The 27,713-nt window shown below is 27.5% G+C and overlaps 1 protein-coding gene across 6 annotated transcripts in view; it reads left to right on the plus strand.

Moving 5' to 3' along the window:
* The window catches only part of LOC145284709 (zinc finger homeobox protein 4-like), a 424,371-nt gene that overhangs the window by 79,781 nt on the left and 316,877 nt on the right, over positions 1–27,713 (plus strand). The gene's annotated exons all lie outside the window — the stretch shown is intronic.

Here is a 27,713-nt window from a genome sequence, read left to right on the forward strand (position 1 = left end):
TAACACAGATTCTAGTAGTTTACTCATGATGCACAGGAGACTGATTGGCTTGTATTGAGAAGGAGATGACCGGTCACCTGAATTTTTAAATAAGGGGCAGACTGAAGAGGTTTTTCAAAGTGTTGGGAAGCATTTCTCCTTAAGATAACATTTAAACAGCTTTGTAAGTATGAAGGTTAGTTCTTGTTGAAGCTTTTTGAGCACTGTAATTGGGATGTCATTGGGGCCAGTTGTTTTACTGGAATTGAAATTTTTATAAGCTTGGAAACATCATGCACAGTTATTTGTATGTCACATACAAGTATAGGCAGCCCTGATCACATAAGTTTTGGCAAAGAATTTGCTGCAAAGTTTTGGCAAAGGTCCATTGATAAGTGTTGGGATAGGGGACACGCTTTGGTTCAGGATTCTGTTTGTTATTCACCAAAACTCATGAGAACCAAGCTGCTGTTCATCTTCTTCGGACTTGGTGGACTGGGCATACAACTCTCTTGTGTTCTTTATTATTATTTTACAGAGGTTGTTGGCAGTTCTGAAGGTGGCTTTGGTCTCAGTACATCTATTTCGCTGAAAGCAGTGGGAATAGTGGTTTCTGTGTGCAATGGCAGTGGCACATTCTGGAGAGAACCATGGCTAGCTGTTGGATTTTTGCTGAAATTTCTTGGAAGATATGAAGTGATCTACCCTGACAAGTCAGGTCTGATACTATAGAGGACATGTTCATTTTAAACATTGAGCAAAGAGAAATATTTGATACAAATGTATGAAAGCTATCCCAATCAGCCATAAAGTATCAATATTACTGTATTATGGATAGGTATAACTGAAGACTTATTACATTTTGCTTTTATTTTAACTGAGACAACCGAGTGGTCAGAAAATTCCAGTGGAGACAGAGCATAGCTCTGGGTAAGTTGTAAGAAAAGGGTCTAAGAGACTTGCATACTGGCCGTCAGTATCAGGCACTCGGACGAGTTCATAAATAATCTGTTGGTCATAGGCGATGGAAAAATCATAACATTACCTTCCCACATCATCCGTTTTGTTTGAGTGGTTTAGCCATTCAACATTGTAAACTTTGAAGTCACCACAGATGTGAATTTTAGCCAAAGGGTGAGCAGACAGGATATGGTCAATTTTCTCAGAGATGATCTTAAAAATAGTAACTCTGCTGTTATAAGGGCGATAGAGGGCAAATATGAACACTGTCGGATGAACGTGCTACTTGGAAGCACATAAAGGGCAAATTTGAATGCTATCTAATGAAATATTTATATAAATTTTATATGTGAATTCCTATTGTATATTATGTGAGATTATAAGTAAAGTTATAAATTTTTCAGTTTTTTTCTCGTTACTAAAAATTGTACGCTTTAAATTCCTCCTATTGACAAAATTGGTGCCACCTGCTAGACACAGGAATACTTTTAGAAGAGCTCTGAAGGCTTTATTTTAAAATTTTTGTTCCTTTAAGACATTTTTGAAAATAAAAGTTTTATAGAGTCATTTCTAACAGTAACAACATACTGGAAAATGTTTCTGTGTGTTAAATTGGCCTAAATTTAAATTTTGTGAAACTTTTACCCATTTCTTTTGTTTTGTGGCATATCAACTAATGTAATAAACTATTTAACGTTGGACTACAATATCTATTGAAAGCGATTCATTTTATACAATCAAGTGAAATCAAGTTGCTATTTTATTCATACACTTCGGTTCATACCTTTCCCAAGAGAATTCGTAAGTTAAATATCAAAAAATATTTGACATTAAATGTACTAATATATATATATATATATATATATATATATATATATATATATATATATATATATATATATATATATATATATATATATATATATATATAAGATTTTATTCATTTTGGTCATCATTGCCAATCCTTTTACACTATTTTTCATCAATTGACAATAACCCTTATCCTTCAGTTGCTTTTAGCCTCACACTTTGATTGTAAACAAATAAAAGACAGCAATATATTTGTGCAGATTAGCTCTTTTGTAATTTGGAATGATGTTAAATTTGAAAACTTGTATTCTTCATAAAATGTATAATTTATTGAATAAATATTGAAAATTTAATTAAAATTTCATAATTCTCTGTTTTTTTGTGATTAAATAATGCCTCTTCCATTCCATAAGTTCCCAGCACCAGATGTGATGATTTATGGAATTCGACCAGTTGTTTCATACGTGGGATTTAAGTAGAAAGGATAATTCTGATGTGGATATAATTTATTTTGTGACATGAGAAAACAGTGATATTATCAGCATTTCTCTTTCGCATTGTTTTTCTTTAGCCAATTGCAACAGGCCGAGATGTGTTAAGAATAACAAGAAATGCTTTTTCCTATTAAGCGCCAGTTTACAGATATTCTTGTCTTTTTATTACTCCCTTTATTGACTTATTTTACATTCAAATGACAGCAATATCTATATGTATAAACACATTATGAAATATCAGCTCATTTAGAAATAATGTTTCAGATATTAAATAATAATACACAATATAAATCTTCATAGCTATCGGGATATCAAAACATATTGGAAAAAATTTATTATATGCGTTGTGCAAGGTTATTTGGGCAGGTATGTTAAACAACAATATTAAAAAATACTTAAATCAAATGGACCCAAATATGATACTTCTTCATCTAATTATTCTATGAAACCACTTTCGGCTTCAGTGATTGCTGTTATATGGACTGGAAACCGTCAACAAACTGAAATTAAGTTGTTCCTAATTATTCCAGACATCATCTAGACAATTGCGGCCGTTAGTGAAACTATGGTACTATAAGAATGTCAATTTGTGTCGCTTTCAACAACATTTCATGCAGTTTCACACATAATAGTCCATAGAATTTTAATCTTATAATTTGGGAGGGGGGCACTGATAATGAGTCCCGGATTACTATGGTTTTATGAAAAGATGTCGAGTCTTGTAGAAAGATATATGGCCTTCTACTGCATAATTGATCTATTAATGATCGTTTTAAGAACATCAAAGTATCCAGCAATATTAGCTCTAAAATCTTGTTAGAAAATGTAAACTGGCATGGCATAAGATTCACTGCTTAACTGAAACCATCACAATAGCCGGATGTTTGGCGTTAATCACTTTGAGTACTTCAGAAGAAACTACACATAGCCACCTGTCATTCTACTAATTTTCTGATCATCACATCCCTCCATCTCCAATTAAACATTGTCAACAAATGATTTGGCAACCTGTAAAAGTCAATTTCTAAATCACAATGTTTTGCAACTAAAAGAAGTATGAATGAATTATATTTTTCATTTCTCAGATTAACATCTTTCTCTAAATGGATAAGCTGAAAAAGTAATATTAAAAATGATTTGAATGTGTAGTGAACATAAAAGAATCAGATAGTTTTCCCACCCAGTATTAAAAAGCTGGTTGTATTTAATATTTTGGTAGTGCTTTAATTAGATTTAATATATATGTATATAAACTAATTAACGCCTAATATATATATATATATATATATATATATATATATATATATATATATATATATATATATATATATATATATATATATATAATGTTGACACACCGGTTCTCACAAGATCACCAAAGTTAAGCAACGTTGAGCCTGGCCAGTACCAGATGGGCGACCATTTGGGAAGGCTAGACGTCGTATGTACCGTGCCGAGTCATAGAAATTTCCAGGTTGGTATCTGGAGGTGCATTAATTCACTGGGAGCAATGCATCCCCAGTCTTAATTAAGACTTGCATCTAGAAGATAACTCTGATGTAAAAACCTGCATTGTACTGTGTGCTTTGTCTTTTGGCAGTCATCTGCACTGACAAAGATTAACAGCAAAAAAGTGTGATTAGTTTTGCACAAAGCCTTCAGTACTATAAACAAATCGTCTGTGTGGATTTCCGAACAACTTAGTTGTTGTGGTGGTACCTCATACATCGAAATCGACGGGAGAGTTCATTATATATATATATATATATATATATATATATATATATATATATATATATATATATATATATATATATATATATATATATTTATCCATTTCATATATTGTTTATTGTGAGAATAACCTAAAAATTACTTAATACGTCTATCCAGTCATGGATGCTGAAAAAAGAACAATCGATCCCTAGCAGATTAAATAAAAGCTTCAGTTCAAAATTCTGTGTAGATTCTTGAGTTCGACAAGATGCAACTAAAGAATATCGGAAATTACATCAATAAAAACATTGTGAGACTAACATCCAAATTGAACGGTAATCTGAATAATAAATTTGAAATAGATTCATAATAATCAACTGATTACCTAAGCAACTTGTGAATTGTCTATGAGAATCACTTCCATTTTTTTTTCAAAGAAATTGTAATTTCTTTGAAATGACTTGTTCACTAATCTACTTCTTGAAATTCTCCAACTAAAATATATCAATTCTTTCATTTTTGTCTGAACTTTTTCAATGAAGAGTTTTTAATATTCCCATTGTTTCTCTTCAGATTATTGTAGCAGAAAAATATTATCAACTCTAATAAGAAAAATTTGTCCCACCACTAAACCGTGCAAACGATGAAATTCTTTAGCTGACAAAATTTTAACTGCTATGTTTAGTCATTCTAATTTCACCTACTTTTCTTGCAAATTTAATAAAGAAATAAATTCTTGACATACAAAAATGGATGAACTTAAAAATAAAAAGTGCATGTTTATCTGCTAACATATCACTCAATAATATAGAAAGTGCCACTGATAAAAAATACATATGATTTTTATAAGTTACTAACCTTCAAATGACACCTGTTAAAATTTGAGCCCACTCGAATTATTAGTTTAGAAATTACAGTTACTTTATTAATACTAAACTAATTAACTAACAACGGAGTTTCTCTTCCATTCTGACCAGTAATTTCATTATCCTTCTCTTTTCGTTTTTCATAACAATGCAGTCAATACTTTGCTGTTTGTTTAGTTGTCTTGTAAATCTATACAATCGCTTTGTTGTTTGTCTCTGTTTTCTGTTCTGTCAATTTACTGAATTCTTACAGCGTTTGATAGCAAACCTTCTCAATTAGTGCGTCTATTCCCAACCTCTACCGTTTATCATCCATGGTAACTTTTCCCGCTATCTCTGCACCTTTAATCTTGTTTGTTTTCCCATGAATAAAGAGAAAGATAAGATTAGAGCATAGCTCCAGGTGTGCTCCCATCCATGCCATCAACTCTGTCTACCTGGGCGCTTAACTAATGAAACTCTCTACATTAGATTTGCTACATGTGTTGTTAAGGTAACAGAACGACACGCATTCACCAATTAAAACTTACAAAAGTCGATTATGTTTGGAATTTTGAGATAAAAAAATGAGAATGTGTATTATTTGAACTACTATTCTTATATTCAATATATTGGAAAAATCCAGAAAACCAAGATGAGAATAGCAGTTGGAATAGATCAAATGGTACAAAATTACTGCTGTTAATAATTTATCACAGAAATAATTATTGGCCCGGATATATTGGTCCGGTAATGGTGAAATACATTGGAGATTTTTTAAATGACGCAAATTGTTAATTTACATAAATAACTGACCAATCAGAAAACAATGCATTGCTATTTAAATCTCACTCAGAAAAGTCCAACCGACTTGATTTTATTTATTAGATATGATAAAATGACAAACTTGTTTTTATTTTTTGATTAAGAAAAAAAAACATGAAACAAATATTTTGTAAAATCGAAATAAATGCACACGATCCATAACTGCACACATTTTAAAAAATTTTAAAGCATGATTGAAGAGCTCAGATGTAAAATACGGTGAATGCAATGTGCTTAAATTGAAACACCAGACGATTAAAGGACAAATATATAACATCTAGATAACAACTAGGAGTTTTTTAATTGAAAACAAAATTAAATTTATATTATGCAAAACATTATTTAATCCAACACATGCCAACATGTAAAACAGGTGTTAAATCGAATATGGTGATGGTGGTTAAACAATTTTTATTACAGTGAATGGTGTCATTCAAATTGATGTAAATAATGAAATCGGAAACAAAACAACTACTTTGACTCGTTTCGAGAGAGGCAAATGATTAGTTTGAATAAGTGTTGATTGCAATTAGATCAAATTAAAGCAGCAATTTCTAAAAGTATCTGAAATTAGTTAAAAGAAAGGCTGTAATCTTCAAGAAAGTTCAAATGATACTGGGACATTTGGTGACTTGGTAAAACTTATTACAGCTTGGTTGAAACGTTTCTATTCCCTGTAATCGGGTATTGCTGATCAGGGATAACAATTTAATCTGTTTCTTTACAAAATCTTTTAATGATCCCAATTTTAGATTGTAACATGTCATGTTTAGCAGTTTTTATCAAGAATATATCATACAATGGTGAAAAATATGAATATGAAGTTTCCTGATGTGCACCTGAGAGTAAAACAAAATACTCATTATTGTATCAAGCAGTAAAAAACACCAGTATTTAAATAAACGTATTATTTAATTTAATAATGTAAAGAAATTTTGACCAATCAAATGCACTTTTCAAAACCTTATTTAATATCGACTTATGTAAGTTTATTTAAATATAAAGAATATGCTTTCACATATGAATAGCATTTGATAATTTTGATATCAAGACGAATACAATGTGCATATGAATATGAAACATATATAAACATGGACATTAAAACCACATACAATTCCACACATGCACATCTGGTTAATCTTGCTTAATTGATATCTAATAAAAATCAATAAAATTTAATATGATCTATGAATTTTCAATGGGAGGTTGGGTCTCAATTATGCCACCTAAAACACCTCGACCGAAAGATGTCTCGACCGAAAGATGTCTCGAGATTTATTTTAATAGTTTTTTTAATCGATAATTTATCAATTTTCTCTTAAATCGCTTCCTCCCTAATTTTTTTATGTGATTGTTGCCCAACTCGGCATGACTCGAGATATCTTGTTTAAAGATATTATAAAATTTTGTACCACTAAATCTCAGAGGCTAAGAAATGAGGGTGGGAAGTTGGTTTTAATTTTAGCTGATGGCACCCAAGTCATATATATTTATTTTGATCTCATTACTATATATTAGGTTCAATATAATAATCGATAGAGAATTGTCTCAATAAATGCGTTATCTGCACGAATTAAAATATCATATTTAAGCATATCTTATGACCGGGCAACGACGATCAGACTGCTGGAATTTATATAAAATTGAGTTTTTCATCACGCTCGCATTGATATTAAAAACTTACTTTTTCAATTTAAAAATTATTAAAAGGAACTTTTAAATATACTCAGTCATGGATTCGTGAACTACTAAATAAAGGTTAACTAATTTGCATATTCTTTGAAAAACGGACTTTAATTAATTATACATTTTTATAGTTTCTTATTAGATAATTAATTTCATTTAATTATTACGCTCAGTTCTCTTTATGCATATTTTCTAGATTATGCATTATTGCATAGCATTTAGGATGCAAAAGGTCTAGCACACCCAAATGTATTCATATCTATCTATATACACACACACACACACGAGGTTAGGTTATTTATATCTATATCTATATCTATATATATATATATATATATATATATATATATGTGTATATGTGTATATGTGTGTGTGTGTGTGTGTGTGTGTGTGCGTGGAAAAGTACTACCAAACTCCTTGCTGAATTTTTTGTCTACAGACTCGAAACTTGATGTATAGAGGATTTGGACCTGTGGCACAATTTCAGTTTTGTTGTTAGCCTCAAAAAATAGCTGCAAAGGGGTAAAAAAAACCCAAACATTGTAACACCTGACATATTTTATATTAAATGTTCAGAAAAAATAAGCAAAAGTCATATACCAGACACTGTTATCATAAATGAATATTTTTTTATACCCACTCATGCCAGTAATACAATAATTTGCAATACTCTAAATAAACTAGGAATTACATATCACAAACTGTAAAACAAACATCAAAAACAATAAAAAAAAATTTCAAAACAAACCTACATCTAATGCAAGTATATATATCCTACCCCCATGCCATAATTGCCATCAAATATATGCTGGTGAAACTCAGTGGGATTAGAGAAAAGGCTTAGTGAACATAGAAGTGATATAAAAATAAAACGCATAATTCTCTCATTCGTTACAGCTTAATCATTCTTTTAACTTTAAATGAGCTAAACTCGTCAAATTCACTCTAAATAGATCTCGACGAAGACTTCTTGAACCGACACTTATTGCAAACTGAAACAGAATCAAACAACATGGGGGGGTCTAAAATTTGTTTCCTTTAATTAGTAAACTTATATTAAATGAGCAGAACTTAATTTTAGGTACAGGTTAATCTATTTACACATCAGAAAATAATACCTATAATATTTAATATATATAACTAATCAACAAATAATAAAAAACAAAGAAACACTCATTTCATTTCAATTACACATCCAACATCATATCTTTTCAAACATCTAATCTCACTCTCCTATCCATAACTCTATATACATTATGACTGTTAACGGCTTTTTTTGTGTTGAAATAGAACCTTTTTCTCATCACAAACAAAACAAGTATATTTTCAAATATTGTTCTGGTATTTTGTTTTCTTCAAATTAATCATCCCAAGGAAGTCTGGAAATAAAGATAAAACGTTGATGAACATGTAATTTGGTTTGCTCCTTTTTCATCTCCCTATCACATCGAAATATTATTTCTATAATTTGCATCATATATATATATATATATATATATATATATATATATATATATATATATATATATATATTATCGTTGTCTAAACAGTTTCATAAATAATCTTTATTCATCTTTTTAGAAAAGGGAGTAATTAGCCTGATAGCTAAAATAGCAACTTGTATCCAATAAATTGTAGACACTATTTTTTCTAATAAATATTGTTTTAATATTAAATAACACTGAAAGTGTTGATATGCCGTTAAGTGAATACTGCAAATCATTTATTTTGAGTTAGATAATAGAAAGCAGGGCTAAAACTATTTCTTAAATACATTAGGCGAGTTTTGTTGGCAGAAATAAAATAGATGCAAATGTTTAAATGAAAATTATGTCCACTTATGTTGACAACTGATTAGAACTTAGAACCAATGAACCAGAACCCAGATTTGAACAAAAAAGGAAAGACTGCCTTATTTTCTATGCAACTAATTTTTTGTCCGCCATTTTAATGTGTCTGAAAATTATTGTGAAAGAATACATCAGAATATGTTTCTTTATCGAAAGTGTCTAAGTATGTATATAGTAGAGGATAATTGCTTTAAGTAATTGAATTGAAACTTGTCTCATGAAAGAGGTTCGATAGCAAAAATGTACTAAGATGCGTTTTAGATTAAATTTAAAAAAATGTTTCTTGAAGCTGATACCGGCCACTGACTGTTTTCTAGTCTGGCTAAAATTGAACATAAAATATATCTTTAAAAAAAAAAAAAGAAGAAAATTAAAAAAAAGCTGAATTTTCGTCCATTGCATGATTTTACTTTTATAATAATTTAAAAACAACAATATATTCAGACTAAAATATATTCATAGTTTTTTATGTAATTTTATAAATAAATCTTTAACTGAAAATATATCCTAATCGTAACATCTTCTGCACACTTAAAAACATACTCTGCCAATCAATATATGCAATATAAATTGCGTTAAGTATAATGCAGTTGCTTTCTTATGTCCAATTGCTTGCAGAGATTAAATGAAATGGTTAATTTATTTACAGAGCCAAGAACAGAAAATTCACAAAGAGACAAATAAGATTTTATTTGTTTTGTATAGATGCAAAATTTTCTCGTAAATTTTCTTATATTTCCAACCACATTTCATGGAATCAATCATTTCATTAAGTATTATGTACACGAACACTAGTTTGTTATACATGAAAACTATTGCTGAAAATATATTGTAGTATTTACATAATTTCAATATAAGTAGAAAATAATGGTTGAACAAAGTCTGTTCATCATTTAATTTATGGAAAGGAGCACAAGTTTCTTCAATTCAACAATATCTTTTTGTTGGCTCTTTCATATTTCTGATTGAAGTTTCTTTACTGGAGGATTAAATTTATGTGAGAAATTGTTAATTTTTAATAAGGCGTTAATTTGAATAAAAAGCACATGAACATATCTAGAAGACTATATTATCAAATTTGAAACTTTATGTTGTAACACATTAGCACGATGCTGCTTCTTAACAGAGTACAACAAAGTTGACTTTAAATCCAATGCCAATGAATATTTACCATAAATAGTCCTCAAAGTCATGAACTTTTTCCATTCCCTTTATAATTTTCAATCCTCTCATAATATTCTTCATCATTCAATTGACAATCTATTCATCTCATTAACCTTTATTCTTGATAGGTGTTGATTCGTAAATAAACAAAATGATAGAAAACTCTTTAAAATTGTGTATTCTGATAAAATTGAAATGTATTTTACAAAAACGTGAAATTATCGAAACAAATTTGTGAGAATTTCGCACCTGTGTTCAAGTGGTGAATGCTTTTCTTATCTTTCATTTGGCCTTCACATCATTTTTATCTTGTCTCAACCGAATTTGGTAATTAACGCTATAATTTTAGGTCATTTTAAATGGAAAATAATTGAAATCTTTCAGTACATTTGCAATGGAATACTTGTTTTTTTTTTTCACAGCAGCAAATATTTTTTAATCATATTCGTTTACATCCTTGTTACTTAAATTATAATCAAATCCATCTTTAATATTATCATTTGCTGTTAGTTTTGTAGTTAGAACAATCTTATTAAAGAAAATAACACTGAAGTATTGTGTATTTTTTAATTTGGCTTTTATTTTTAGCATTAAAAATAATAATCTCTCTCTTTTTCATCTCTTTCTTACATATATTAATATATGACGACTAACTTTCACATTTTCCATGGATAGACAAATATAAATGCTTTACTATTTATAAATTAATTCACCATAGTGAAGAATGTCACATTAACCAAAAGTTGTTAAAATAAAGTACTTTGAATATTTCTATTAAATAACTATTACACGTGCATGCACCAATAATATTATAAAGCCATATAAGGTGCTATGTATACATTTTCTGTATTTACTTTAACAGTGCTCAATGCATGAGTAGAGCATAATAGTAATTTGAAAATATAGTAAGTAATCTACACCGTGGTGCCATGTACTGAAAATCATCAGTCTGGTGATTTCCTGCAAGAATGAAACATGAACGCTTCTATGTAGCTTATTTGTCATAGATATATTTTCATGCTATATATATATATATATATGTGTTATAAAATATTGCTACATTTATAGCACTAATTCTTATTTTTTACATAAATTCGATTAGAATGATTTTGTTAATGTTAGTAGTTATTTCCCAATATTTTTCAATCTAACACCTAGAATATAAATGTAGTGTCTGTCACTTTGTGGATACAATTATAAACTGCTCTATACCAAAATCAAACTTAACTTATCTCGAGTAAAATTTTAAGAGTAATAAATTTTGTATTTGGATTTTTTGCAATGATATTGCAGGTTATCCATTTTTGGCATACATTCAATAGACACCAGACAATGTTTAACTTTATTTATGACTTGAATATTATAGAAATTACAAAAATAAAAATGGGTGGAAAAAGAATTACACAGTGGCCATTATACATTTCAGAGCAACGTGGGTGTGCTTGCAAGTTTCTTATAAAAATGAAAACACGTTTTTGTTGAACACAGAATCTGATTAAAGATTACATATTGCCTCTATTGTTCACATAAAACAGTTTCTTTATCTCAGCCCTGTTTTTGTTTCTGTTCTTCAAATACTAGTTAGCATACTTATCTGCTATGGGTGCTCTTGCTATTAGTTTTGATTGAAGTAGGGCTTGTTTTATCCACTCCTAAAAGGCTATATCCCCAGGCATTACCTAGTTCTTTAGTAGGAATAGGTAATTGTTGGTTACTTGAGGTGTACCTATCGCAGAATGCAAGTCTTGCACCCATCCAGAATACCCCCTTTTTGGGGTATGCTGGATTTTACACTACAAAAAAGTCTCATGTTTTTGTTGCAGTGTAAAGATGCAGGTAAATATTTCTCATTGGCATTCATCGTCATTGTAGCACAAGTACTATTAGCTTTTTTACTTTCAGTTAGAATAAATTACATCCATTTTTTTTTAATGAATAAATATCATCATCTTAGCTTTGCTATAAAAATAGTTATCTGAAATAAGTGTTGATGAAAAACAATGATTGATTTGTTTTTTGATTGCATAATTTAAATAACATATTCATTGATTTGTTTTTTTGACTTGAAAGTGTGAATTTGAATTCGATACCGTAATGACCTGCACAGCAATCAAATATTTCTGCTAAATACTTGTAATAACAATAATTATCTATGTAATTTATGTCTTGAAAGTTATAAAGATAAATTTTACTTTAAACAAAAAAGGATTGTTTTTATATAAAGAAGATGATTAAATCTCATCACAGCACCTGCTTTATCTATTTTATGAAAACGTGCGCGGTTTCCTGCTTTTGCGTTGGTTTATATAATTCCCCAATATCACATCATAGCTTCATTGTATGTTATCTGAATCTAACATAAAAAGTTAGCTTGCAAATTATCAGAGTCAAACACAAATAGCAATCTGTCTTGATTTGAATTAGCCTTTATTTTCATTTTTTTCTTTCACTATGTCATTAGAATGAATTTATTTTATTTCGTTTTTGTTTTTATTTCCTGAGAATATTTATTCCAGCTAAGAAAACTATTCAAATAAATAATAATAATAATAATAATAATAATAATAATAAATAATAATAGCTAAGAAAACTATTCAAATATTTCTTCTTACTTCTCGAATATTACCAAGCATTGAATGATTGTAATCATATAACGAGTTATTTCCCTTGACTTCTGCAAAATAAATATCTAAAGAAAACATTTTTTTTAACATTGAAGAGAAGCTTCCACATTGCTAACACGTTATCATGTCCTTCACTATTAATTAATAATATCGAAATGAACTTTTTTTAAATTTATGTTTAACAAAATAACTTGATTATGAAATAAATGTTGTGAGGATTAATTCATATTTCACCTAGCATTTTTCATCTATATCCCGGACAACAACGAGTATGTACAACGAGTTAAATATAAGGTATTTAGCTTTATTTACGCAGGCGTATTTTCATGTCAGTTTTGAAGTATTTGGAAAGTTGATTTCTTGCATTTTTAAATAGGTTCTTAATAGAATATGAACCCAGGCACACATTAAATTGTTGCTCTGAATCTCATTATGATTGCTTTGAAGTGTTTTCTTGACTTGCCTCTTTCATCAATTTAATGCCTCATATTACGAACTCATACGAGTATTCCAACTAGTTTGAAATAAATCATTCCAAGTAGATTCCGAAAGTAATGCCTCCTACTTTTCATTTTACGTGGATGGATCAGAAGAGGTTGCAAATTGCATTGGTGGAACTTATGCGTTAATGATCTGAAAGTTTCATCTAGAAAAATAAATTCTGTAGCACAAAAGGTCACTCGTTTTAATGGTACCACTCTCGTCTTCGTACATCTTCAACGTTTGGAGTTAAAAAATAGGAGGCTTTACTTTTAAAACCACCCTTGTATTTCTATAATCTTCTGAATAAATACTGTATAGAAATTGAAACAACTGATGCTTTAATTGTCCAGTGGCAATTCTTTGTGTTTTTCTGTTGGTAACCATTTCTGGCACTATTCCACCCCTGCTAGCGTTTTTTGCATCTAGTTGTGCAATACCATTTTTGCAAGGAATGAGTCATATATATATATATATATATATATATATATATATATATATATATATATATATATATATTGTGTACAGAAAGTTGTTAGTTGAGACAGATCATTGGTACCGTCGGTTTCAAGCCCGATAATAAGGCCCGTTTAAGGTATCCTTATCAAGCTCTCTTCAGCCAATATTCGTCTATTTTATAACCGGAAGTGTGAAGTATATATACCTCGCGAGTTCACGTTTGAATCTCGTTTTGTTAAATCCCCTCCACTTTTTTTTTATTTATCGGATGATGTAATACCTAATTTTAAACTTTGAATTATTTAAATTTAAGATCTAATTTCGAAAAAAAATTTCCTTATATAAATCGATTTTCATTTTGAACCCAAATTAATTTAAAAATCTCTTTTCTTATGTATAAAAAACCTTAAAATATATATTGGTATCGGTTAAAAACTTAAAAATTCGTTTAATTATATCGAATTACGTTTTAAAATTTCCAAAAATACATTTAAAGTTTAAAAAAATATTTTTAATTATATCGAATCACGTTTAAAAATTTCGAAATACGTTTAAAAAATATTTTTTAAAAATCCAAATCTTTCAAGGTTTGGGGAAGTGAGTATGTATCTATCAAACATTATTATATTTTTTCTATGATTTTAAATTCGAAATAGATTGTAAATTACATTTATAAAGTATAATTTAAAGAATTTTTTTTATAAATTACATTAATTTAAAATCTATATAATATAATTACGATTAAAATCCAAGTTTACCGACTAATCATTTTTGTATTTACAATTTTTTTTCCTATTACATATATATATATATATATATATATATATATATATATATATATATATAATCAACATCTAAGTGTTGTTCTTTTCATTCATCCAATTTATTAGCCCTTTCCTTCTGTGTATGCAATTTTTCAAAGCTTCACTCCTCACATTTAAACATTTTATTTTTGGGTCATGAATTGCCCGGAGAATGTAGTATTTTTCTGGGTTACAGAGTGAGCATTGACTTAATTCCGGGACGTATGCTGGTTTGTGCTCTATTTTTCTCCATTTTATGGAAAAGGGTGTATTTTTTTCTTTAAGCTCCCACACGCGGGCAGCTAATGCTGTATTCATCCTTGTTTTAGTTCTGAACGAGCTCATATGCGCGTAATATCTTTGTTTAAATTGGCCTTTTGTCATACCTATATATATTTCCGGTATATTTGTGGATTGGTCCGTTATTGTGACCTCATAAACAAGGGATTCAGCTTTACAATTACCCTCCAATGGACAGCTATTTTTGGTCCTGCAAGAGCAGCCTGCGTTATCTATCTTTTTTGGTTCCTTGGATATTATCGACTTTATTGATGGAGCTGTCGAGTAACTAACTTTCACAGTGTTTCTATTAAAAATTTTATGTAGTTTGTGTGTTTCTGGAAAATGCTTGTCTAGAAGGCTAAGAAAAAAATGTCCTACTCTAGTTTTAGTGTTCAATGAGAACGGAGGTAAGAACCAGATTATCTTCCATTTCCTCTTTCGTTTTTTATTTTCTCTATTATCCTGGGTTTGTTGAAATTTTATGTTTTCTTTGAACCCACTTTGATGCAGTGCTTCATTATAATATGGTGCTGCTTTCTTGAACACTTCAGCGTTCGAAGAAAGCCGTGAAATTGTTTGGTTAATGTTTGCTACCATATTTTAAATACTGTGGGTGGGTGGCATGAACCCTTATTTATGTACATAAGTTTTTCATTTAGTTTGTGGAAGGGTTTGTGTATTTTCTTCTCGAGATCTAGAGTGGCATCTAAAAAATGTACTCTATCTAAATTTGTCTGTATTATTATTTTAAAGCCTAGTTCCTTAAAAAATTCAGTTAGGTCTTTTCTAAGCCTGTCTAGTGCACATCCATTGTAGTCACGCAATAAGCAAAGTCCATCATCTCTATATAATCCAAAAAAGTGATCTGGGAATTTATGTTTCATGGTCTCCAGTAGAAAAAGTCCAACCAGATCGCAGATATCCGCACTGTCATACGACCCCATCGCGACGTCAAAGGGGTCTTCGGGGTTTGATTTTTTTACCCATGTTTTATCGTCAAAAAATAAAAGGGTCTGTCTAGCTTGCATGATTGTTTCCTTATCGAGCTCACTTATCTTTCTATATTTTGATGCGAAGATCAACGATTTTTCTAGGATTTCCTTAGTAATTGAAGGGTAAAAATCGACGATATCCAGTTGTGTAAACTTACATTTGTGTGGTTCAGTTATGTTTTTAAACCAGTCCAGTACCGTGCTAGTGTCTGCCCACGAATTAAGATTTTATTTTATTTTTATCTCTTTTACTATTTCTCTAGTTATAGACTTGCTAGCTAGACTGATTTCGCTTTTAGCCGGGTTTATTAGCCTGCAGGTTGGCTTATTATTAAAATTTTCTTTGTGGTCTCTATATATATATATATATATAACTTATATTTATATGAGATTTTGTGGATTTTTGTGGGAATTATCTCAAAATTTCAAAGACTTACAGTATTTGAAATCAAACTTAAATGATTTTAATGGATAAAGTTTGGTTTATGGCATATCAGCTCTTTTGGTGTATATGATGCTAAAATACATTGGAAATTAGTCATCATAATCAATTCATTAAAGCGAAGTTGCTATTTTATTGATTTATAGAAAGGGTTAATGTCGATCCCTTTCATAGTGGAAAATGCAACTTTAGATTTGGTTTGCACGATTTCATAGCTTTACTTGGTATCCACTACACCAGCTATAGATCTTTCTAGATTTAAAACATTTGAACTATTGTTTATTCATAAAAACGATTAAAGAAAATTGCATGTAGTCTTTAACAAAGAACAATGTATGTAATGATTAAATAGGTAGAAAGACCATGTTCAGATATCACCTAAGGCTGCTGATTTTGCTTTCAGAAAAAAAAAAATCTCCCCACATTGGTTGCATTGGTGGAACTTATACGGTTAAGCTGAATGATTTTCTAGTGATAAGACAAATCGGTAAAAGATTTCTCATCCTTCAAGAATTAATAATATATATTTACTCGTTGTTCAAATTAAAACATCATTTCCAATATCAACTTTAACAGAAGAGAATCATTCACACATTATATGCAATTACCTCTCTTTCTCACTCTCTCTTTCTCTCTCTCTCTCTCTCTCTCTCTCTCTCTCTCTATATATATATATATATATATATATATATATATATAGTATGTATTGGTGTATTTTTCAGCTCACTTGAAATTGTCGACTGGACATGAAAGCAATTGTAACGTAAAATGAAATACACTTTTTGTTGCCATCAACACCTGTTTTGAAGTCTTGATTTTGCTTTCATATATATATATATATATATATATATATATATATATATATATATATATATATATATATATATATATATATATATATATATCAACACATATCAGCGGTTCATTTCATTTGAATATTTGAATTTACTGTATTAAACTTGTAATGTTGATACAACCATAAGATATCGTTATTTGTATTTTCTTTTGTGTGTGTGACTCCAATAAAAATTGAATCATTATCAATAAATTATCAGTTTATGATTGAACTCAATGCTTATATATATATGTATATTTCTGTCTGTCTGAATGCCTGTCTATCTCTCTCTCTCTCTCTTTCTATATATATATATATATATATATATATATATATATGTGTGTGTGTGTGTGTGTGTGTGTGTGTGTGTGTGTGTGTGTGTGCGCGCGCGCGTGTGTTTGCGTGTTTGTAATCATAGTGTAATCTAAAAAGCACTTGAAGCAAACAAAAACTGAACTAAAAATGTTTAGCTAATGCAACTAAAACAAACTTTCAGAAATAACAAAATGAAGTGTTACGTATGTAAGTAAACTAAATCGTTCTGTGTGCAGATATACAATGTCCAATTAAGTTTTATCTTTGTCATTACCAATTTAAAATATTTATTCCACTTGCATGATTCTGAGATTTTTTACATCCATAATTCTTCTGCTCAACATAACAATAATATATTTTCTGTTATTGAAGAATTCTAAATCCTCTAAAAAGCTTATATCTTTTTTCTTTGCAATTAGTAAATCCTCTTTGCAAACTGTAATATAAATCTAGAACCTACATCTGCATATACACACACATGTAGACACTTGACATTTGAATAGCCTTGATATATTAGCTATTTGTGTCTGATTCTATTATTTGTGATTGCATTAACCAAACTTTTCGTTTGTTTTGTTTGTTTTTTACTCTCATGATGAAGGTGTCAGATTGAGAAAATGTCTTCCCTTTTGTTTTGATGCAATCAAGAAATACGAAATGAAGAATGTTGGTGTTACATTAAAGAAATGAAATCAACGCGAAACTTTGGCAATCCAACATTGAATATAAGATTCTCTAATCGCTTGATTTTACCGAAAGAGAATCTTCATGTTTCATTTGATTATTGCCCATCATTTCATAAAGTTTGTTTTAGTTGCATTAAATGTTTTTCAGTGCATTTTTTTTTTTTTTGCGTTGTGTCGGTTTTACTTATTTTGATTGGTGGGTAAGAAATAAAAATAAAAAAAAAATATTTTCTCTTCTTCTCTCATGATTTATTTAATTTCATTGCACATCATTAGGAACAGTAGCCATCAGTTAATTCTCAATTCCATTTATTTCATCAGCATTAGTAGTTGCTTCTGCCATTCCCAATCGTCTTTCTCTTTTACCTATTTTGATTGTCTACTTTCAAGGGACATTCTGACAAGAACATCTATTTTATTAGCATATCGTTAAAGAATTCCATCCAAAGTTCATTTTGTTTTATCATTTCTCCACACTCATTTACATTCTGCAGACATGCTCTCCTCTTCTCCTCAATCGCAAAGAGATTTGCAATATCAACCTGACATTTCACTCAATCGGATTTGACTATTTTCGTTTCCATTCTAGTAATTTAGCTTTATTTACTCTTGGAAAGATCCTTTGATTTCCCCTTGAAGATTTCATTCACGACTTTTTACTTAATTTCCATTATGCAACCTTGCTTATCCTTTTTAATCTGAATAATTCCGCCCGCCCCCCTCTCTCTCTCTCTCTTCCGCCTGCCCCCCTCTCTCTCGTGTGTGTGTGTGTTTATATATTACTGAATCTAATTAAAACTTATTTCATTATATTTTAAGTTTATACATATTTCTTTTTTCAAACGGTATTCGTCTATTATCTAAATATTCCTATGTTGTTTTTATTACAAGTGAAACTCTGTTCATAACTCGTCATCTTTCCAAATTTATTGAAATGAGTATATAAAAATTTAAAAGCAGCATAAATAGAAAAGAGAATTTGTCTTTTTATTTATAAATAATTCATATCATAGTTTATTTCGTCAGTTTTTAATTAAATTATAATTTTTTATTTTTATATAATATAAATCATTAGATTTATTTACATTATTTTTAATGATTTCATGCATGTACCAACTTATAAATTTAATGAAAAAAGATTTTAAACTGGCATATTTTCATCATACCTCTGTAGAAGTAAAGAATACATAAAACTTTAGTAGATAAAATTGTTTTCCTTATCATGACGTTGATTTTTAGTTAGTACTAAAGCAAATTTCTATTTTTTACACCTAAACATTGAATCTGTTTATAACTCTGCTAGGTCTTAAAATTTTAAGATAAAAATGTATGCTATATTTGTAGGTTATAATTGATCGAATATAATAGAATAGCGAGTCATTATGTTGATTTTTTGTACATAGAAGTCACCACTTATCTAGGCCCGGAAGCCACTGGAGGATAAGAGATATTGAGTGTACAGTAGTCAGTGGGATAATATCGTAGTAGTCTGACACGATTGTAAGCAGAACTTTAAAAATTTCTATTTAATGATTCATTTATATTCAAATTTGAATTGAATTATATTATGTTAAGAAATATTATTTGTTCATAAAATAAATACTTTTTCATCAGCTACGGATTGGATTTTATTTTACACATTAAAAATGAAATGAAAGCCAAGATTAAATAGAAAACTAGAAGTAATAAAATATATTATTTTAGTGTAAAATATTTCATCTCAATGGTTCAAGCATTTATGAGAAAATGTTTTTTAAAGCATTCTTATTGGCATCAATTATAATTACTTTTTTTACATTGATATGTAAATGCAAAACCTTTTCTTAAATTCTTTTTATTCTGGTAGATTTTACAAAGATGTTATATAAAACTTCTTAGCATGAGTTTAAAACTATTTTTATTTTGTTACTCGCCGTTGAATCAACATTTATAATGGCTGCTTGCATTTATTACAGTTTCATGAGTTGATGTCGTCATTCAATGACAAAAGTATTTCTAAGCACTAACCTGCACATTCAACAAAATACATTATGTATTTTTATCTCAACAATAAAAAGAATAAGCTTATTATTTAAAAATTTAATTCTTACTAATGCTTTTATATTTAGCTAAAATTTATAAATGTTGCTTTAAAAATTTTCATTAGAAAATCCTTTGAAATTTTTCTTATATTTTCATTTCTTTTTGAAAGAAATATTTTGTTTTGCTTTCTTCACTTTAATTTTGAATCAATAACTTCTCACTTTCGACATCATCATGTATGAAAAGAAAATAATGACATTTCGAAAAACATTTTATGATTTTTATTTTTATGATTAAAGTAATCAACATTTTATTTTAAATAGCAACTATTCACACTCAGAAAATAACTTTTAAAAATATAAGTGTTCGGAAGAAAACCACTGTAAAGAATTTCCATTTCTTCCTCGGTGTACGTAAAACTGAACAAAACTTCCATGAGCAAAGATTCTAAGAATGTCATCTCTGTAGAATGCGATACCATGGGATTGCTGCCCAGCTAACTACAACATGATCATTTTAAAGTTTAATCTTGATAAATTCTTTTCTGTCCTCTTAAATAATTACATTCTGCTCTGTTCAGCCATTGTTTCCAATCTTCTTTCGATGATTATATCGATAACTAACAATTTCATTAATCTTCATCCTCGAGTGGTCTTTGCGTCTTGATAAGTAATTACACACATTAGTATATGAAAAAAAACCCAGATATCTATATCTATAGCGATTTCCTGATCTTACTCTTTACCATTTTTTAGAAAATTTCGGCTATTTAACTCACAGGCATCTTCAGACGTCCTTTTTGCATAGTCCGTAACATTTTGGTAATTTTAAATTTAACCCTTTTGAAAACGCTATCAACAAAGACAAAGAAGAAGGCTGGAGAGAGTAGGGTCTGAAATATTGTGGCAATCGCTGTAACCAGAATGAATAAAACCGTCTGAAACATGTATATAACATAAATATCAATCTCACATAGTAATCAGACATTTTGTTTAATTATTTATCTGCAAGTTTTAGTATTCCTCCTTGACCATCTTGTGTTTTACTATGTGAACAGAAGAAGAAAAAGAACACTTAATAATTCGATTGCAATATTTAAAAAAATCTTTTTTAAAGTTTTCTATTAGTATAACTTTCAGCAAGATCTGATTCTTTTAAAAACCTCATTGGAAAGGTACCAAGAGTGTCCATGAAACCAATTCTTTATACCATAATAACAAACTAAATCAATATTAGTTTAAAGTCTATTTGCACTACTAACATTCTGACCAAACTTGAAATTGATTCCAGGAATTACTTTCGCAGAAAAGACACTTTGATCTCTTTGAAATGTCAACAAAAAAAATTGACCATCAAAAAGTAAATTCCATGTGTTGTTATTAATAACAAAAAATGTTTCTGCTTTAAGATTATTCTTAAAAAATCTTTACCATTCAGCATCATTTCAAATTAAAAGTTAGAATATCCAAGCTTTTAGATCCATTCTATTTTTAATTATACATTACAAATTAACAAGAAAAGACGAAGAAAGAAAGCGCAATTAAAGTATCCATGCTTTTCTGGTCTTACTATTTTTTGTTGTAAAAAAAGTACTTGAGCAATCATGTCTGTTGTGGGTGCGAGTGTCCTTCACAAAATTTCAAGTAGAAATGAATACACCTTGTAAAACGATTCATTTTGATCCGCAAGACATCGAGTGTTTTCAGCCCCACAGCAAAAAGAAAACTCACTTTTGTTTTCTGATCATCACTTCTGCTTGTAATCCTCTCGGCTTTTCATGCCAGATAGTCTCCCCCACCTCCCCCAACTCTCCCTCTATAATTTAAAGAAAAGATTTAAAACTAAAACCCCTTTTATTTTTGTATTGTTTTATACATAAATTTATTTCTCATCTCATCACTGTTCTTTATATGTTGAGTATTTAAAGTAAAATTAATGTTGGATTAAATTTATTCAAATTCAGAGATCAGTGTCTAAGAGTTCAGGTAAATAGAAATTGAAAACTTAAAACTGATCATTTTATACTAGCAGGATTACTCGACGTTGCCCAGGTAGTGTCACATTTTATCAATAGCAATTGATTTTCTACTATCGTTACAGATAGATACTGGAACAAGTATTCAGGATCAAACTTAAAACAAAGAAAATATGCATTTTAATTAATACATAAAAACAAATATGCATTTTAATTATTGCATAAAAGACAAACATGCATTTTTATTATTGTATATAAAAAATATGCATTTTAATTATTGGATAAAAAAACATACATTTTAATTATGGCATAAAAAAACAAATATGCATTTTAATCTTTGCATAAAAAATATGCATTTTAATTATTGTATAAAAACAAATATGCATGTTTATTACTGTATAAAAAGCAAATATGCATTTTGATTATTGTATAAAAACAAATATGCATTTTAATTATGGCATAAAAAACAAATATGCATTTTAATTATTGCATAAAAAATATGCATTTCAATTACTGTATAAAAAACATGCATTTTAATTATTGCATAAAAGTAAATATGATTTTTTTTAATTATTGTATAAAAACAAATATGCATTTTTATTATTGTATAAAAAATATGCATTTTGATTATTGCATAAAAGAAAAAATATGCATTTTGATTATTGCATAAAAGAAAAAATATGCATTTTAATCATTGTATAAAAAGCAAATATGCATTTAATTATTGTAAAAACAAATATGCATTTTAATTATTGGATAAAACAAATATGCATTTTAATAATTGGATAAAAAACAAATACGCATTTTAATTATTATATAAAAAACATATATGAATTTTAATTATTGTATGAAAAAAATGCATTTTAATTATTGTATTTAAACAAATATGCATTTAAATTATTGTATAAAACAAATATGCATTTTAATTATTGCATAAAAAAGAAATGTGCATTTTAGTTATTGTATAAAAATATGCATTTTAATTATTGTAAAAAAATATGCATTTTAATTATTGTAAAAAACAAATACACATTTTAATTATTTCATAAAAACAAATATGCATTTTAATTATTGTATCAAAAACAAATATGCATTTTAATTATTGTATCAAAAACAAATATGCATTTAAATTATTGTATAAAAACAAATATGCATTTTAATGATTGTATAAAACAAATACACATTTTAATTATTGTAAAAAAACAAATACACATTTTAATTATTGTATAAAAATATGCCTTCTTATTATTGTAAAAAACAAACATGCATTTTTATTATTGTAAAAAACAAATACGCATTTTAATTATTGCATGAAAAACAAATAAGCATTTTAATTATTCTATAAAAAACAAATATGCATTTTAATTTTTGCATAAAAACAAATATACATTTTAATTATTGCATAAAAACAAATATGCATTTTAATTATTGTAAAAAACAAATATGCATTTTAATTATTGCATAAAAACAAATATGCACCTTAATTATTGTAAAAAACAAATATGTATTTTAATTATTGCATAAAAAACAAATATGCTGTTTAATTATTGTAAAAAACAAATATGCATTTTAATTATTGTATGAAAACAAATATGCATTTTAATTATTGTAAAAATATGCATTTTAGTTATTGTATAAAATCAAATATGCATTTTAATTATTGTAAAAAGCAAATATGCATTTTAATTATTGTATAAAAACAAATATACATTTCAATTATTGTATAAAAACAAATATGCATCTTAATTATTGCATAAAAACAAATATGCATTTTAATTATTGTGTAAAACAAGTATGCATTATAATTATTGTATTAAAATTATACATTTTAATTATTTTATAAAAACAAATATGCATTTTAATTATTGTATTAAAACAAATATGCATCTTAATTATTGCATGAAAACAAATATGTATTTTAATTATTGCATAAAAACAAATACGCATTTTAGTTATTGTATAAAAACAAATATGCATTTTAGTTATTGTATTAAAAATAAGCATTTTAATTATTGTATAAAAAACAAATACTCATTTTAATTATTGCATAAAAACAAATATGCATTTTAATTATTGTAAAAAACAAATATGCATTTTAATTATTGCATGAAAACAAATATACATTTTAATTATTGTATCAAAAACAAATAAGCATTTTAATTACTGTATAAAAACAAATATGCCTATTAATTATTGCATAAAAAATGAATATGCATGTTAATTATTGTAAAAAACAAATGTGCATTTTAATTATTGTAAAAAAAAAAATACGCATTTTAATTATTGTATAAAAAACAAATAAGCATTTTAATTATTGTATCAAAAACAAATATGCATTTTAATTATTGCATAAAAACAAATATACATTTTAATTATTGTATAAAAACAAATATGCATTTTAATTATTGTAAAAAAATGCATTTTAATTATTGCATAAAAACAAATATGCATTTTAATTATTGTATCAAAAACAAATATGCATTTTAATTATTGCATAAAAACGAATATGCATTTTAAGTATTGTAAAAAACAAATATGCATTTTAATAATTGTAAAAAACAAATATGCATTTTTATTATTGTATAAAACAAATATGCATTTTAATTATTGTAAAAAACAAATACGCATTTTAATTATTGCATAAAAAACAAATATGCATTTTAATTATTGTAAAAAACAAATATGCATTTTAATAATTGTAAAAAACAAATATGCATTTTTATTATTGTATAAAAACAAATATGCATTTTAATTATTGTAAAAAACAAATATGCATTTTAATTATTGCATAAAAAACAGATATGCATTTTAATTATTGTAAAAAACAAATCTGCATTTTAATTATTGCATAAAACAAATATGCATTTTAATTATTGTGTAAAAACAAATATGCATTTTCATTATTGTATAAAAACAAATATCCATCTTAATTATTGTAAAAAACAAATATGCATTTTAATTATTGCATAAAAAACAAATATGCATTTGAATTATTGTAAAAAACAAATATGCATTTTAATTATTGTAAAAAACAAATATGCATTTTAATTATTGTAAAAAACAAATATGCATTTTAATTATTGTATAAAAACAAATGTGCATTTTAATTATTGTATAAAAACAAATATCCATCTTAATTATTGTAAAAAACAAATATGCATTTTAATTATTGTATAAAAAACAAATATGCATTTTAATTATTGTAAAAACAAATATGCATTTTAATTATTGTATCAAAAACAAATATTCATGTTAATTATTTCATAAAAATAAATATTTATTTTAATTATTGTATAAAAACAAATATGCATTTTAATTATTGCATAAAAACAGATATGCATTTTAATTATTGTAAAAAACAAATCTGCATTTTAATTATTGCATAAAACAAATATGCATTTTAATTATTGTATAAAAAACAAATATGCATTTTAATTATTGTAAAAAACAAATATGCATTTTAATTATTGTATCAAAAACAAATATTCATGTTAATTATTTCATAAAATAAATATTTATTTTAATTATTGTATAAAAACAAATATGCATGATTTACAAAAATAAAATAAAATAAAATAAAAAATACGTGATATTTTTTACTTACAAAAATAAACTAATTTGCACTTTCTCCCCTGAATCTCTAAATAAATCATCTGCATCCTAATTGATTAATTTTTTTTTTCGTCACAAAGATATTAAGGACGAAGAAAATATTTTGTGTGTCTATTTAAAGTGAAAGAAAATCCTTTATTTTTTTCTTGATTATGAGTTATTAAAATTAAGCCTTATAAAATTTTAATTTGATTATGTGATTATTATTAATTTACTTTATCATTATCAGTTATTATTAGGATTAAACTTTTCTTCTTTTGCTCACTTTTATAATAGCGATTAAAAATAGTTTTGGACGTATTACACCCCAACTATTTTCATGTTTATATGCCTTGATACTTATTGACATATATAGATTTAATATGTGAAGTAGAAAACACTTAATGATTTCAGGTTTTGCATGTGAAAATGATTTAGTGATAATTTCTGATTATTTTTTTCTAAAACTAAAGATCTAATAATGGCATACTTTTAAATATCAACCGTCTTCCTGGTTTATTTTATATCTTTTTAGACTTCCTATTGTATGAATCTATTTTCACAAATCTATTTTTCTATTATTAATTGTATAAATTGAGGCGATTGCTATTTCTGTGAACAATATAAATGTAGTTTTTTTTTCTTTTTATTTATTATTTGAACAGATTTATAAGGAAAATTGATTCACTTATTTATAATGCATACACACGCACCAAAACATACTTACATATATGCACACATATATCAGAGAGAAATAGAAGGAAAGAGCAAAATATCATACAATAAAGAGAAAGATAGAGAAAGATAGAGAAAGATAGAGAGAGACACAGAGAGATAGAGAAAGTGTGCATGTACAAGAAATAGAGAATATAATTGCTAAAATCTCAAAAAGATGAGAAATTTCAAGCTCAGTAGTTTGGTAAACTAAAAAAAAAATATTTATCTTTTTTCTTTAACTTCTTTTAATTAAAGTTTCAACTTTTTATACTTTAAATTGTCATGTATTTCAATGTTTGTCAAGTATAACTGTGATTAATTTCGATAGTTATTTATTATTTTAATCAATCATCTAATGCCAGCTTTAAAAGAAAATATCTCACAATATATATAATGAATATACCAGATCAGATTCTCCTAAATATTTCATCAAACAAACCTCAGAAATGCTTCTGTAGATTTACTTCTAACATTATTTCTTAATGTACTTTGCTAAAAATTCAATAATCTCAATTGGAAGTTTAGTTAAAAATTATATTATACGAATATACAGATCAAATTTGAAAGAAGTCATTTAAATTGATTTCAAAAAAGAGAAATTCAATTGGTTTACTCAATAATTTAATTTTATTTTCTGGCTATTTTATTAATTGTGAATGATTGTTATACAATTTGTGGTGTTGCTATTGTTTGTATGCAGAAAAGATATAGTTAATTATTTTGCTTTTATCTTTAGTTTTCACTGATGTGTATGTATGCGTGTGTATGGCTGTCTCTTCCCTGCTGATCAGATGTTTGAAAGACTCCAGATTCTGAGCTATTTATACTTCTCAAAGGGATTCCCTGCTATCTATTTTTAGCTGCATATTCTCCAGGGAAAGTGGAATCCTATGACTCTCCTTCTCCAGCTATTTCACTCCCCCAACCTATCCCCTGATTACTTACACCGACACACACACACATACACATGTAACTGCAATTTAGATAGCTGTTCACTTACCTGATTCTTTGGCCCCACTTCCTCCCTGGCTCTTATAATGGTCAGCCGGTCAGTCAGTGGGTGTTTAGGTCAGTCAGTCAGTCAGTCAGTCAGTCAGTGAGTAAGTCAACTGGTTGACTGTCTGTATTGGTGACAGCTGTGCTCCAGCCACCTTCTAGCTC

Source organism: Euprymna scolopes, chromosome 9, assembly GCF_053919585.1.
Source record: "Euprymna scolopes isolate OS-2025 chromosome 9, ASM5391958v1, whole genome shotgun sequence".
Lineage (NCBI taxonomy): Eukaryota > Metazoa > Mollusca > Cephalopoda > Sepiida > Sepiolidae > Euprymna > Euprymna scolopes.